Raw genomic sequence first — 12,799 nt, forward strand, 5'->3', positions numbered from 1 at the left:
GCTATATTAGATAATCACATTATTCCACTCGGCATAAAAAGCTAGATGTTTCAAGTTAACTTTTGCGATCTTAAACAACTTACAAATCCTTAACAAATTTTGGCGAACATAGGGTCTCATGTCCACACATAGTTCCCTATATGTATGTGTATGTATATATATTTATATATGTGTGTGTTTATGTATATACACATGTATCTCTACATTATAAACTTATTTTGCCGTCTCCACCACTGCCATCGTGTACATAAATCAGTAATTCAGGAGGTAGTGGAGAGGAAAGTTGGATAGTGTTATCGAGGGGATAGGAAGGGTTATTTGATTATTGATTGGCAAGAATCCGAAATTCGGGCAAATAAAACGGAGGAGGTACAAGCACTTATTTAGTGGCTGCTACATGCGTGTTATTTTTAAGCCAAAGATGGTAATGTAATTTTACCTTCACAGCATCAATCATTTTCATTTTCTTTCTTGACTACAACAAATTGCTCAACAATCGGAACATATTTAGTGAAATGGAAAAAGAGCATTTATAATTCACATTAGAGAAATAGTAGAGAAATCGGTGATCAAAAATATACATTTTATTGTAATGTACATACATAAAAAACTATTTTACAATAAAAGTAAAACTTATGCAAATTTGAGATTATTGTCATTATGAATATTGTATGTACAGCCTAATTAGGTCAAATACTTTTTAAAAAAGAAATAATTTTCGCGTGATGTCTTAACTAATTTGATTATAAGTAATTGATGATAATTAACTTTCTTTGTTATATATTATCACTTAATCCTTGCACTGCAAAGAAGTAAGATCAATAGCTACTATTTAAGTTAGAAATTTAAATAAAACTTAGTGTTTTAATATAAAAATAACATTGATGTCATTAAAAAAAAGTTTTGATAAAAAGATCATAAAATAATATAAGTAGCCTAATAACGACACGTGTATGTTTGTTGGTTTTAATCTAGTGCACTGCTTATTAGTCTATCATCCTTTTTATTACCATGCACTAAAACCAAATAAAAACAAAATCACATTAAATTTTTTGAAACATGCCATTATGACAGAAATGCTTGACTAAAAAAAACGGGGTGCATCACATGTGACCTACCGAAGAAGTGAGAACTTCGAAAATAATCTAAATATTTATGAATTAATGGAAAGAGCGAGAGTTTAGTAGTAGAAATGTGAGGGGTTAGAAGTTATGAATGTTTATAAATACGTTCATTAATGTTTGTGTTTGAAAAAACAGTTCTTCAAATGGCTATAAGGGTCTAGTATTGTGCTAAGTACACTGACGTTATGTTAGTTGAAAATAAAGTTGCTAATTGAAATTGCAAAATACAATTGGGTTAAAATAAGTAAGTTACTGTGTTAATTTTGTAGAAGTTGAGGAGCAATAGGGGTGAAGTTGAGACTTACTTTTGTCATTACATCTATATAGTACGTTGTGTCACAGACCGTTAGTAAATCTCATCATTATGGGTATGACAACCATTTTAGCCACAGATGACGGTGCAGCAGAATCCAATTTTTGTGTATAGTATTTATTTATTTATCATTGGTGAATGCAGGATAAAACTGATGGGCTAGGACGAACACGATGTTAAGCAACATTTTTATTCATCGTTAATTTGTATCTTGTCTTCAACTAAAAGTATGAAAATTTTTTTGAACTGAAAACAAGTTTTATTTTTAATAATTTAGAAATTGTAAATCAGTGGTCTAGTTCGAGATTCGGTAGAAAATAATAAATCTACAATATTATTTAACATTTTCTATAATATATTTCTTTAATAAGTATTTATGAAAAACAGAAACGATGCACAAGATCCTGAACTATTTGACCTGACCCTTTTGCTTCATCTTGCATATGGTAACGGTATGTGAATGTATATTATGTGCAGAAATGTCATTTTGCGACACTGACGTCTGTGGCTAAAGTCGTTGGCGCGGCTGCGTTGATGATTCCCACTAACAATCTAGCATGAAATGCGTTGAAATGGCCTTATTTTTGAAGTTATACTTCTATAGGTGCGTTCTGCTCTACGGAGTAAATCGAAGATTTCAGATTGGTGACCTTGAGAAAAAGTGTAACGAAAGTTGAACAGTTTACAAAGAGATTTGAACCCCTGTCCTATTAAACACTGAGCGCCCCTTACCCACTCTGCTATGAGCGGGCCTGACAATGGAAAATTGATTACTTCATTTTATTTTACAGTTCGTAACTTATTTTCAATGGAAATTTTCATTTATTGTGGGCTCATTCATTTAGTTTCATTTAACATTAAATAAATAAGTTATTAAATAAAATAAATTTTTTTGGTACATGTTTTTTTTAAAAATTTGAAATATTTCTTTATTTCTTATTAATTTATTACTTTTAAAGCAAATAAATTGTTGTTTATACAATTTTTCATGTTGCTTCAGAATTAACGTAAATAAAAAAAAAACAACGTTTTCGTACTGTATAAATACAATAATTGATTCTTATAGCGTTTTCTTCATTCACAATTTTTCCCAAAATTTATAGAGGTAGGAGGACCGCAAATATATCCTGCAACTCTGAAAATTATTTTTCTTATAAGGATAAACTTACATACACGCTTTTACGCATACTTAACCCCTTCTTTTTTGTGTTATTAAAAAAAATATAAACAATTATAGATCTATTTGAAAATGAAACAGGTTTATCTAAAAGTGATCTTTCATAAAAAAAAGGGAGGAGGGTTTATACAAACCTTATAAATGCAATTTTAAGTGATTTTTTATAAGGATACATGTCAAACTGTCAATTTTTAAAATTATACGTATAAAAGAGGGTACAGTTGAACTCTCTGCTATTTAATAAGGGTATTTCTTATTTTCTTACGAAGTTTTTTTGAAACCATCGGAAGATTCGAAGAAAGATCACAGTCTTGTACTAGCCAGCCGCCATATTTTTCATATTGTACTGTGCCATGAAATATTGATTAAAATTGTTCTGTTATTAAATATTAAAGTATTTATTTAAACCACACCCAACTAACGTAGATATTCTTATTCCAACGATAATTGCACTACCTTTGTACATAAAATCGTTTCATACGACGTATACATATATTGATAATTGTATTATTTGCCATATAATTTTATAAACGTATAACTTTTTGCTTAGGTTCCCAAGCATCCACTGTCTACTGGTTTCCTCTTTTTTCTTGACTTTGCTGTGTACTCTTGGTTAAATAATATCTTGCGTCATTTTACGCTTTACTATGGCTAGATCCCTGATTCTTAATTTTTACATTACTTGTCAACATTTTTTCTGTGTGACCTGACTTATTGTGACTACTTTTATACTCAGTTTTATCATATAAGCTCACCACACTACGAAAGGAGAACACAGTTGAGCCTATTTTTCGATTTTTCTAAATCTGTACATGTATTCACTCTAAAACTTAGTCTTGCAACGTTTATGTTGTTAATAATTACATAAATCTTAAAAATTAATTAATTAATGTACTTGACTAACGTGTAAAATCTTAAAATTTCTAAAGCAAAGGATGGTTAGTATGAAAATTTAAGCAACAATTGGTTTTTATTACCATTTAGTAATTATTGAGTTGTTGTTTTGGATCATTAACTTCCAATCAAGAACTATAAATTGATTATTCTTGCAACTTGAAACAGTTATATATAGTCAAGGTATCAAATGTGGGTGAATATATATGATTATGTATTCTTTTAATCAAATTTGATAAAAGGGGAGAAACAGGGCTGTACAGAATAGAGGGATGATAATGAATTTCTTAAACTCATTTATTCATTTGAAACATAAACTTTTACAATAGAGTTGCCATTTGTTCGACTGAGGCTTAGGCGATTTACGCATTTGGCCGCCAAAACTTAATAAAAAACAATGTATAGAAATAAAACGAATTTACAAGGCCGACCGTAGTCTTGGCTCTCGCGTCCCTTAATGCTTTTCGAATATTTAAATTTTAAGAACGTCGGAGGCTTACGCTCATGTCACGATCAAGTTTGAGGAGGGTGACCTGGAAGGCGGTCCCGTGGAAATCGGCGTGTTAGGCTCGATGTTAGAAGATGGCTCGACGGTGTTTAGCGCCCCGCTGGCGCGTTTCCTCTCGTACCCTTCTCCGGCCTGCCCTGGTTGGGGCAGCACGTTGGCGAGGTCCGGTTTTTCTTTTGAGCAGGTTGGGGGGCACTGCTCGGGACACCTCTCGGCTCGGCCTTTCTTCCGTCTTCTTTTGGAAGTGGCCTTGGCTCTCACCAGACAATGCTCCCAGACAACGGTGTTGTGCGGACTTGCCGGTTACGGGTCGGATGGACGGCGGTGCCAACCTCTTCGACTCGATAATTAGGACGAGGACCCTTCTCTCTTGGGTACATTCGACGACTACTTTCTTTTTCCTTCTTTTCTCCTAACGCTCGCCTCTTCCCCACTATTTGCCACCATGGCGTCATCGTCTTACCGCCGATTCTCTCGCGGCCTGACCAATACCTCCAGGCGCCCCCTCTCACACATACACCGTCACAAACTCATGTTATATATATAGTAAGTCATTGTCCAATTCATTAAAAATGTTTAATGTACAGTTATTTAAGTATTACGGAACGCAATTAAAGGTATCATTAGCATAATGAACGCCCATAGTTAATCCAAAAGATTGATGATAAATATAATTGTGAAATTGAAAGAATGTTGTGTTTAAAACTAGTAAGATACGTTTACAAGATCTATGGACAATTGAATAAGTTAAGATGTTGTTTGCTTCTTCTCTAAAAATTTTAAAAACATTATCATAAAGGCGTTTATCGCCTATTGAAAACATTATCATGGTGAAATAAATGATTTTTTTTGCATAATTTAGTAAAGAAGTCTTACTAGTGTTTAACGAAACATTCTTTTGATTTAATAAAAAATATCAGAACTCAACCCTTGGATCATCAGTTGCAAACAGACCTGCCAGTTCTTTCTTACTGGACTTGGGGATGAGACGTCTGAAAAAAACTTTTTGAAAATTTTTATCGTTAAGTATGTTCTCACTATTGTTATGTTTTTGGTATCTGAACTTGCGTTCAAATACACTTTTTGAATAATATCTAATTTTTTTGTAACAAATTAAATAATATCTTACAATTAACAGTAGAAGTCGAAGAAAAGGATCAAGTTTATAGCCTTGTTTGTAAGCTGGTTATTTAAAATAACTCAATAATTAATGAATGGTACTGAAAATCAGCCTATTTGGGCCATTGCTTAACTTTTTACTTTTATTGCCTTTTGCTTCAAAAAAAGTAATAGTGTAAACGTTAGTTGACTATAGTATCAAATTATCGGACTGGAATTCAACCAAAGAAACGTTGATACTTTGAAGTCATCCCTAATGGCTAATAATTATCTTCTTTATTAATAAATAATTAGTATTTGAAAAAGATCATGAAAAACATATAAATCGGTAGTTAAAATAACTTTAAACCAAAAAAATACTATCACAAAAAATCACTAATACCTTTCAGAAGAATATTTTATTACGTAAGTAAATTTTCTTTTTTCCAAAGGATTTTAATAATATTAATAGTATAGCTTATTGACTAAATTTTAGCAGTAATAAAGCGCGTTGCATCCAGCAGTCTTTTAGGAATCTTAAGAAAAGAACAAACAATCATAAAAGCAATTGTACATACTCAAACATTAAGTTGGAATGAGTTTGACATAAAAACTATGACACAACTTTTTAATTTCATTAACATAAAAATTCTGGACGTTGAGAATAATAAGGTCAAAAAAAATATTTTGAGAAACGCTACATGTACGTATTGATCGTAATTATTTCGATGAAATTCTTTATAAAAAATTTGATATTGCATGGTTTTTTAGATTTGCCTTAGTAGATTTTACATGTCTACCTAACACACTAGCATTACCTTTTAACGTTTTTGTATTTCTTAGTATGCTTTTAATTAATTTACAAATGATCATATCAACATAACTTATCAACTGAATTCATAATATTAGCTACACTAACAATAATTATGACATTAAATATTCTTCTGTTGAATTATTGGCTTACAGTTACCTAAGTACGCAGAAACATTAGTAATACATAGAATAATTATACTTATTATTGGATAATAAATGTCTTTCTTTGTGACGTTTATTGGTTTTCATGTTCAAAAGTTCTCAGTAAACTAAGATGCACAATAATATGTTTATCTTAGTTTAAAAAAAGATTATTTTTTAGGATTGCTTCGTATGGGCGGAAGTATGTCTGAATGAAGCATGGCATTATTATTTAGACTTCCTTAGCTTAAATGCAGACGAAGAAGATAATCAAAAATGGTTGCAAGTTATACTTCACTCGCTGGATAAATTAAATACATGCATTAAAGAGATTGATGTCTTCGTAGGTAAGTTACTGATTTATCTAAATAAGATTTATTAAAATATATATGTTTAGCAAGTACATTAGTTGTAAAACTTCTTTGAGTTTTAGTTACATACTCAAAACAAATTATTGCGATCTGTTATTAAGATTATTTAAAATTAACAGGATTTTGTAGAGCCAGTAATATTTAACCAGTTGTCTTGTAGATATAAACGTTTTAGTGTCACACGGCTCAAATGATTCTTTTAGAACCCAATACATTTGTCTTAGTAATTATCTTATATCCATACGCCAGATAGTACACACACTGAAATCTGATGTAAATATTGCTGACATCAAGCATCTTGAAGTAGACACTGCATACATCAATAGTCCTAATGTAGCACCACTAAACTTATTAATTTTAGATGTAACAAAAATTTACATCCCAAATCTCGAAATAAATATGTTGGATATGTGCTGTTCGATTATGCCGTGACTTATAATAACCTGCTACGCTTACCCGTATTGTTAACTGTGAAAATGAGCAGTACATACCTAAAATATTTCTTTCGAGATTTAGATGTAAATTTTTCTTACAGCTAGAATTATCAACAGTGATGCTACATCAAGACTTTAAATGTATGGACTGTACGATTATACTTTATAATTTTCGATGTTGCCACTGTTGACATCGAATTTTAGTATTTATACTATGTTGCGTGTAGTTTTGGCAATGGATGAATTTTTAGACTAATGTTCATTTTGGGCTTATACTTAAGTCAATGGTTCGCTGCGTATATTCTAGATATATAAATACGAGTGAGCGCGTGAGCGCGCGTGTGTGTGTCACAAAAAGGAAACTGACCTGTCTTTCGTAACTATACTACGTATTTAAAGTTAGTTGACATGCATTTAAATCGTCTTACTCCATGATTTAATAAACCTTAGTAAGTAGGGTATTCTTGTTTAAAAAGCATCTTACGTGAAACAAAATATCTTTAAATTATGAGTCCCAAATATCAAGAAAATACAGAGAATAATGAATTATGGTCGCAAAAAAGGACAAAGCTTATCATTTCCATAATTTAAATATAATTAAAGCTTGTTAAGAAAAATACTTAACTAAAATAAAAAAAAATCTTAATAACAATGAATTATGCAAAAATGATAATGCAGTTAAATTCTTATCAGTTGTGAGATAACTCATAAATTTTGACAAAAATTACGAATATCTAAAATAATATATCGAAAAGTTACTATTGAGATCGCTCCTAAATTGACTCTTGGGTTCTCTAAGTTGCGAGCTTTGCACCTTTCCTCGGTGCGCAGCAGATCTAAAATTAATAGATAACTGCTGCGCGGCTTTTCATCGCAACGACAATAATAATAAGAGCTGCACCGTACCTTTACTTCCCTTCGTCTGGCAGTCGAACGGTTCTGATGTATTTACGAGCTTGCAAGCTTTTACGAATCTAACAAGCCGTTGCGTGTAAAAAAGTGTAATATTAAAAAACTAGACAAGATGAGTTTAAAGTAATAAACTTAATCATATGGCTTTAAGTGTTTGTGTTCTGTTTTTTCACCACATCGTGTCCCTGCTCTTTTACCCTGCTAGACTGAACCGAACGAGTTTAACCTGAGCGCACCCACACATTACTTTATTGCTTTAAGCATTTTTTCTCTTTTTTCCATCTTAATAGTACTCAGTTACAAATAATTTCATTACTTTATAGCATCACAAAATTGATTTTTCTTTCTAATACTTACTATTTTAATTTTTTTGTTGATTAGTGATTGTTTAACGTAAAAAGATGTGATTTCTTATTTGACATAATTATTGAACGTATAATACAGCAGAATACAATGAAAGAATCATTTGTGTGAAGTCGTTCATAAACTTGAAGAAGAACCTTACAAAACAATTTTTAAAAATGTTGAAAAAAAAACAACTTAAAAATCTGCTTTCATTACCATCAGCATAAAGTATTATGAGTGTTATAGACTTCTTGTATTAATAAGCTTTTTCGCCATCTCTTATGGAAGTACGTTTAAAATGTTTTTTTTATTTTTATTTTAGCCATTTTAATACTGTCTTTGGAGGTCCTCCATTGTTGTCTTACTATGCATGTACGTACTTTTAATATTGGCATAGTGAAAATTTGTTGCAGATTCAGTGTGAATTTATTACTAAAATCAAAAAGAAGATTTATTATTTTGTATTGTTTCCAAAGTGTTGAATCATGGTTGAAATACAAATGTAAGTCATCGGTTTTCTAGAAAATTACAAGTTTTTCTAAATTTTTGCGAAAATTTATGTTAGGCTAAACATAAGCGCGGCATGGTCAGTGAGAAAATCCCCAACTTGGGTTTTTGCTGAAATAATTGACTCAAATTTAACTAATGTTTATCTAAACTTTGCAACACGAATGACCTAAATTTTTCTTTAATAATGCAAATATTAAAAAAAATCAAAAATTCATATTCAAATATTATAACATTTATTATTCAAACCATGTACAAGAGAAGTGTATATTCGGCTTATGGAACAAACTGTACAGGCAATGGTCTTGAATCTCAGCAACTTGTGGGTTCTATTAGGATTTTTCTTTTAAATAGGAGATAATTAATTATTACAAAACTAGTATAAAATAACCCTCCTCTATCGCGTGATTATGACGGTGACGAGGTGACCACGTCCAATGCGTCATGTACATCGTATGTAACACGTTCGTTGCCGTGGTGTCATCGTCTATAACGGTGGTTTTATTTTTAACTCAAATTTTTATAGCAGAGTAAAATTATTGTGGTACTGTTTGTAACGAGACAAATCCAGCCTCCATGCTCGCACTGCTTTCGCTGACGCAACGCGTATGACGTCACACTGGCATAGGCTTACCTTCCTAGAATTGTTTTTCTGTTTTGGCTCCCTGGAAAAAGAGAAGAGGACGTTGCGGCGTCAGACACAGCAGCAACAGCGGAGAGTTAGCACGAGTAGTCGCGCGTGCAACTCTGGGCAGTGGCGGCAGCTATCGGGTATGAGAGAAAAAGAGAAAAAAAGGGCTGCAGACGTAGGCGTTGCAGTTGCGGTGAGACAAGCTGATCCAGTCTCGAGTCGAGAGCCAACGTGAGCAGAGGTTCGAGCGAAAGTTTTTTTTTTGAGCAGAGAGAGAGAGAGAGAGAGAGAGAGAGACAGAAAGAGAAGCTAGGACGAGCAAGAGAGAAAGAGGCTTAGCTGCTGTATCCGCGCTCAGGGTCGGCGGCCACCCAGAGAGAGAGGCAGAGGTTCAGGACGAGAGAAAGAGAAACGACGACCATCAGCCAAGAACCTCCAGGCAGCTCGAGCACCAGCGGGACGCCGACATAACACGAGAACGAGTTGCGAGAAGGCGCGAAATAGTGTGTTTCCCCCCCCTCCCCTTCTTTTTGTTGTTTCGTGGGTCGTGCTAGGGCTCGCGAGCGCCGGTAGGACATCGGACACGGTCCAGGAGTAGATGATAGGGTAGAAAGAACAAGAGAAAAGGAGATAGAGAGAGAGAGAGAGAGAGAGAGAGAGAGTAAACGTGTGTAAGGGAGCGAGAGAGAGAGTGTACAAGGGTACGAGAAAATCGCAGGTGCATGCTCGGGGGTGCCACTGAAAGTGCTCGCGCGTCTCCGTCCAAGGTGTGTAAGGTGGAAGGGTGTAGTCGAGAGGAAGGGAGAAAGAGAGAGTGAGAGAGAAACCCAAGACATATAACGAAAGGGATAACGGTGAAGAACAGAGAGAAAGAGAGAGGGATAGAAGCTCGAGTATCGTGACCTAGTGTGCGGCCACCAAAACGGACGAGGAAAAGAGTGTAAGGGGAGAAAGAGAGAGAATATAGTAGAGTCAGAAGAGGGACGTGCTTGTGAGAGTAAGCGTGTGTGGGTGTACGAGTGACAAGAGCCAGGTGTGATAGGGAGGAGGCCCTTTCTGGCCATAGGACCCGAGACGCGCGCTCGTCGCTGGTACAGCGAGGCGTAACCGCTGAAGTGCCATCCAATTAAAGCTTTATGTAAATTGGTAGAAGTGAATAAACAAATTTCTTAAAGTAATTGTGCTTCCTCCCCTTATTTATTTCGTTCCCCGGGAAGAGAGAGAGAAAATGCACAAACGCCCCTTTCATTTCAGGAACGGAAATCTGGAGGACGGAAGACCGAGGAGACGTACGAGGCGAGTATCCTTGGCTTCAGTACCTCTCCCTCCTCCTTTTCTTTTTTTTACAGGTAAAGGAGCTGTAGCGTGACATGTTTGTGTTATGTAATATTGTTTATACGATAAATCAAAACGATTTTAGTATTTTTTGAGTCCCTGTTTTTTCTGATAGATTATCCGCACAATAGATTATTTGCCCTACGTCTGCTGTATAAAGAAAAAGATTTGAATTATACGTTAAATTTGACAACAAATTCTGTAACAAAAAAACTTGTTCCCTAAGTCTTGAATAATTCCTAGTCCTGTGGTGTAATACATGTAGGTCATAGATAATGAAATTTTTTTCCGATACGTCAACGAAAATTGCCACTCATGTACTAGTTAAGTATCAGAAATTTTTAGATTTGGACAATTATTGGATTGAGTACGAGGTTTCTTCTGAGTCTTGGCTTTAGTTTTGTTTCGTGAAATCTCAAATTAGCCCCAAACAAACTGATGCAGAAATCTCTTATTGGGTAAGGCTTTTTTATGAAAGACTATAGTAAAGGAAACAGAAAAAATAGTTAACGCATTTTGTTATTAACTACTATGGTTTACATACTACATACTATCTTTATGGTCATTCTTTCTACTTTTCTTATAATATGCAACGTAGATATTAATATGACTTGCTTTAGTATACTATAATGGATGTGTTGGTTGCATGCTTAATTATATCACATTTGTTTAAGGTATATTACTACCTCGTGTCCAGTTACTTCTATCTCATCACTTTTTATTATAATTATTGTTACTATTATTATTATTATTATTATTATTATTATTGTTATCATTATTATTATTGTTATTAATTACTAAAAGCTTGGATAGCTAAGTAGTAAGCCTGCTAGCTTTCTAGCCGATCAAATTTGAGGAGTCGTGAGCTCTAGACCTTCAAACTAATCTACAAGAAAAAAAAACTTCTGGTTTTGTGCGTGTTAAGAAAAAGTTTAAATGTATACTGCATATTATATTATAATCTTTTTTATAAAACATAGATTAAAACTTAAAAACTAATTTTATGGTTTTATTTAATTTATTTGAATTGTAATAAGCTTATCATGTATCCCATGCTCCGAAATTTTTACAAGTAATTTTAACGACTTAAAGTAGTCGTAAGTTAGTATTCTTTATAAGGCACTGATTAATATAGTGCTAAGTCCTTTTATCCTGGCTTTGTGGTTGCTAGTTGTATAAAAAAACTTAAATGAATGTACCTATACGATACCTATTTATAAAAAAATAATTTTTTGCAGATACTTATTTATTGCACTTTAAACCAAAAGACTGTATACATGGTCTAACCAGTTAGGATGCCTAAAAATACGTTTGAACACATCACCATCTAATTAATTCCAGCTTGTCAAGTGTAGAAAAAAATCGATTATTTAAAGTTTTCAACATGATACCCTCTACAATGTGTGTAGTTGGTTAGGTTCTGTGTTTTCCATTTTTTAGCTTTTTAGCAGTAGCTTGTAGAATTGTGGATAGTACGAGGTACTGTAAGTATGTACATGTATTCCTAAATTGTATAGTTGTTTGTGTAGGGAATTCCATACAAACCTACCACAGGCCCGCATTGACCCTCCTCCTCATAGTAAGGTAAAACTCCGTCGTTTTCTCCCTTATTTCAGCTTAGCTCACTTTTTTCAGACCCCCAACAGCCTCACTATATATTTTCTTTACCTCACCGATTTCTTCTTAACCTCACACCGCCCCCACAATATTTTCGTGGAAAAAGGTTAGATATAAGATTTTTTTACTCTTGAAACGTAAACTAGTGGCCCCCCCCCGCCTCGGCTTCGCCCGAGACTTACTCAATGGAACACCGTTGTGTGTTGACACGTAATGTGAAACGTTTCCAGTTAAAAATTTTACATTTATTCCTGACACTTCTCAGAACAAAAATGTTCTTACTAAAAACATATTTGTTCGCAATTCATATAGTTTATTTGGTGAAATAATAAGCTGTAAAAATTAAAAAAAATATAACTATGCTGAAAAATACCGTGCGTTCCTTATGCCATGAAGTAATCGTTGGCCATAAGCAGCGGTTGATTTGCAGTTTCTCCCGTGTAATTTACGGAAAGGGCTTTTTTTTCAAGATGTTAAGATTTTAAACTCCCAAAAATACATGTTAAAAAAATTTTTTTTCTCTTATCTCACAACTTTATTACCAGAGCAACAAAGTTCTAGAGCTTAATCTCTACATTT

The 12,799-nt window shown here is 33.5% G+C and overlaps 1 long non-coding RNA gene across 1 annotated transcript in view; it reads left to right on the forward strand.

The window, feature by feature from the left end:
• The first annotated feature begins 6,256 nt into the window (after positions 1 to 6,256).
• The window catches only part of LOC149372972 (uncharacterized), a 48,721-nt gene continuing 42,178 nt past the window's right edge, over positions 6,257 to 12,799 (forward strand). Inside the window, exon 1 of the long non-coding RNA XR_016293550.1 lies at positions 6,257 to 6,415. This is a non-coding gene — a long non-coding RNA (uncharacterized LOC149372972). The remainder of the gene's footprint in view (positions 6,416 to 12,799) is intronic.

This window comes from Copidosoma floridanum, unplaced genomic scaffold (genome assembly GCF_036245765.1).
Source record: "Copidosoma floridanum isolate Cflo_tuat_1 unplaced genomic scaffold, Cflo_Japanese_pri ptg000078l, whole genome shotgun sequence".
Classification (NCBI taxonomy): domain Eukaryota; kingdom Metazoa; phylum Arthropoda; class Insecta; order Hymenoptera; family Encyrtidae; genus Copidosoma; species Copidosoma floridanum.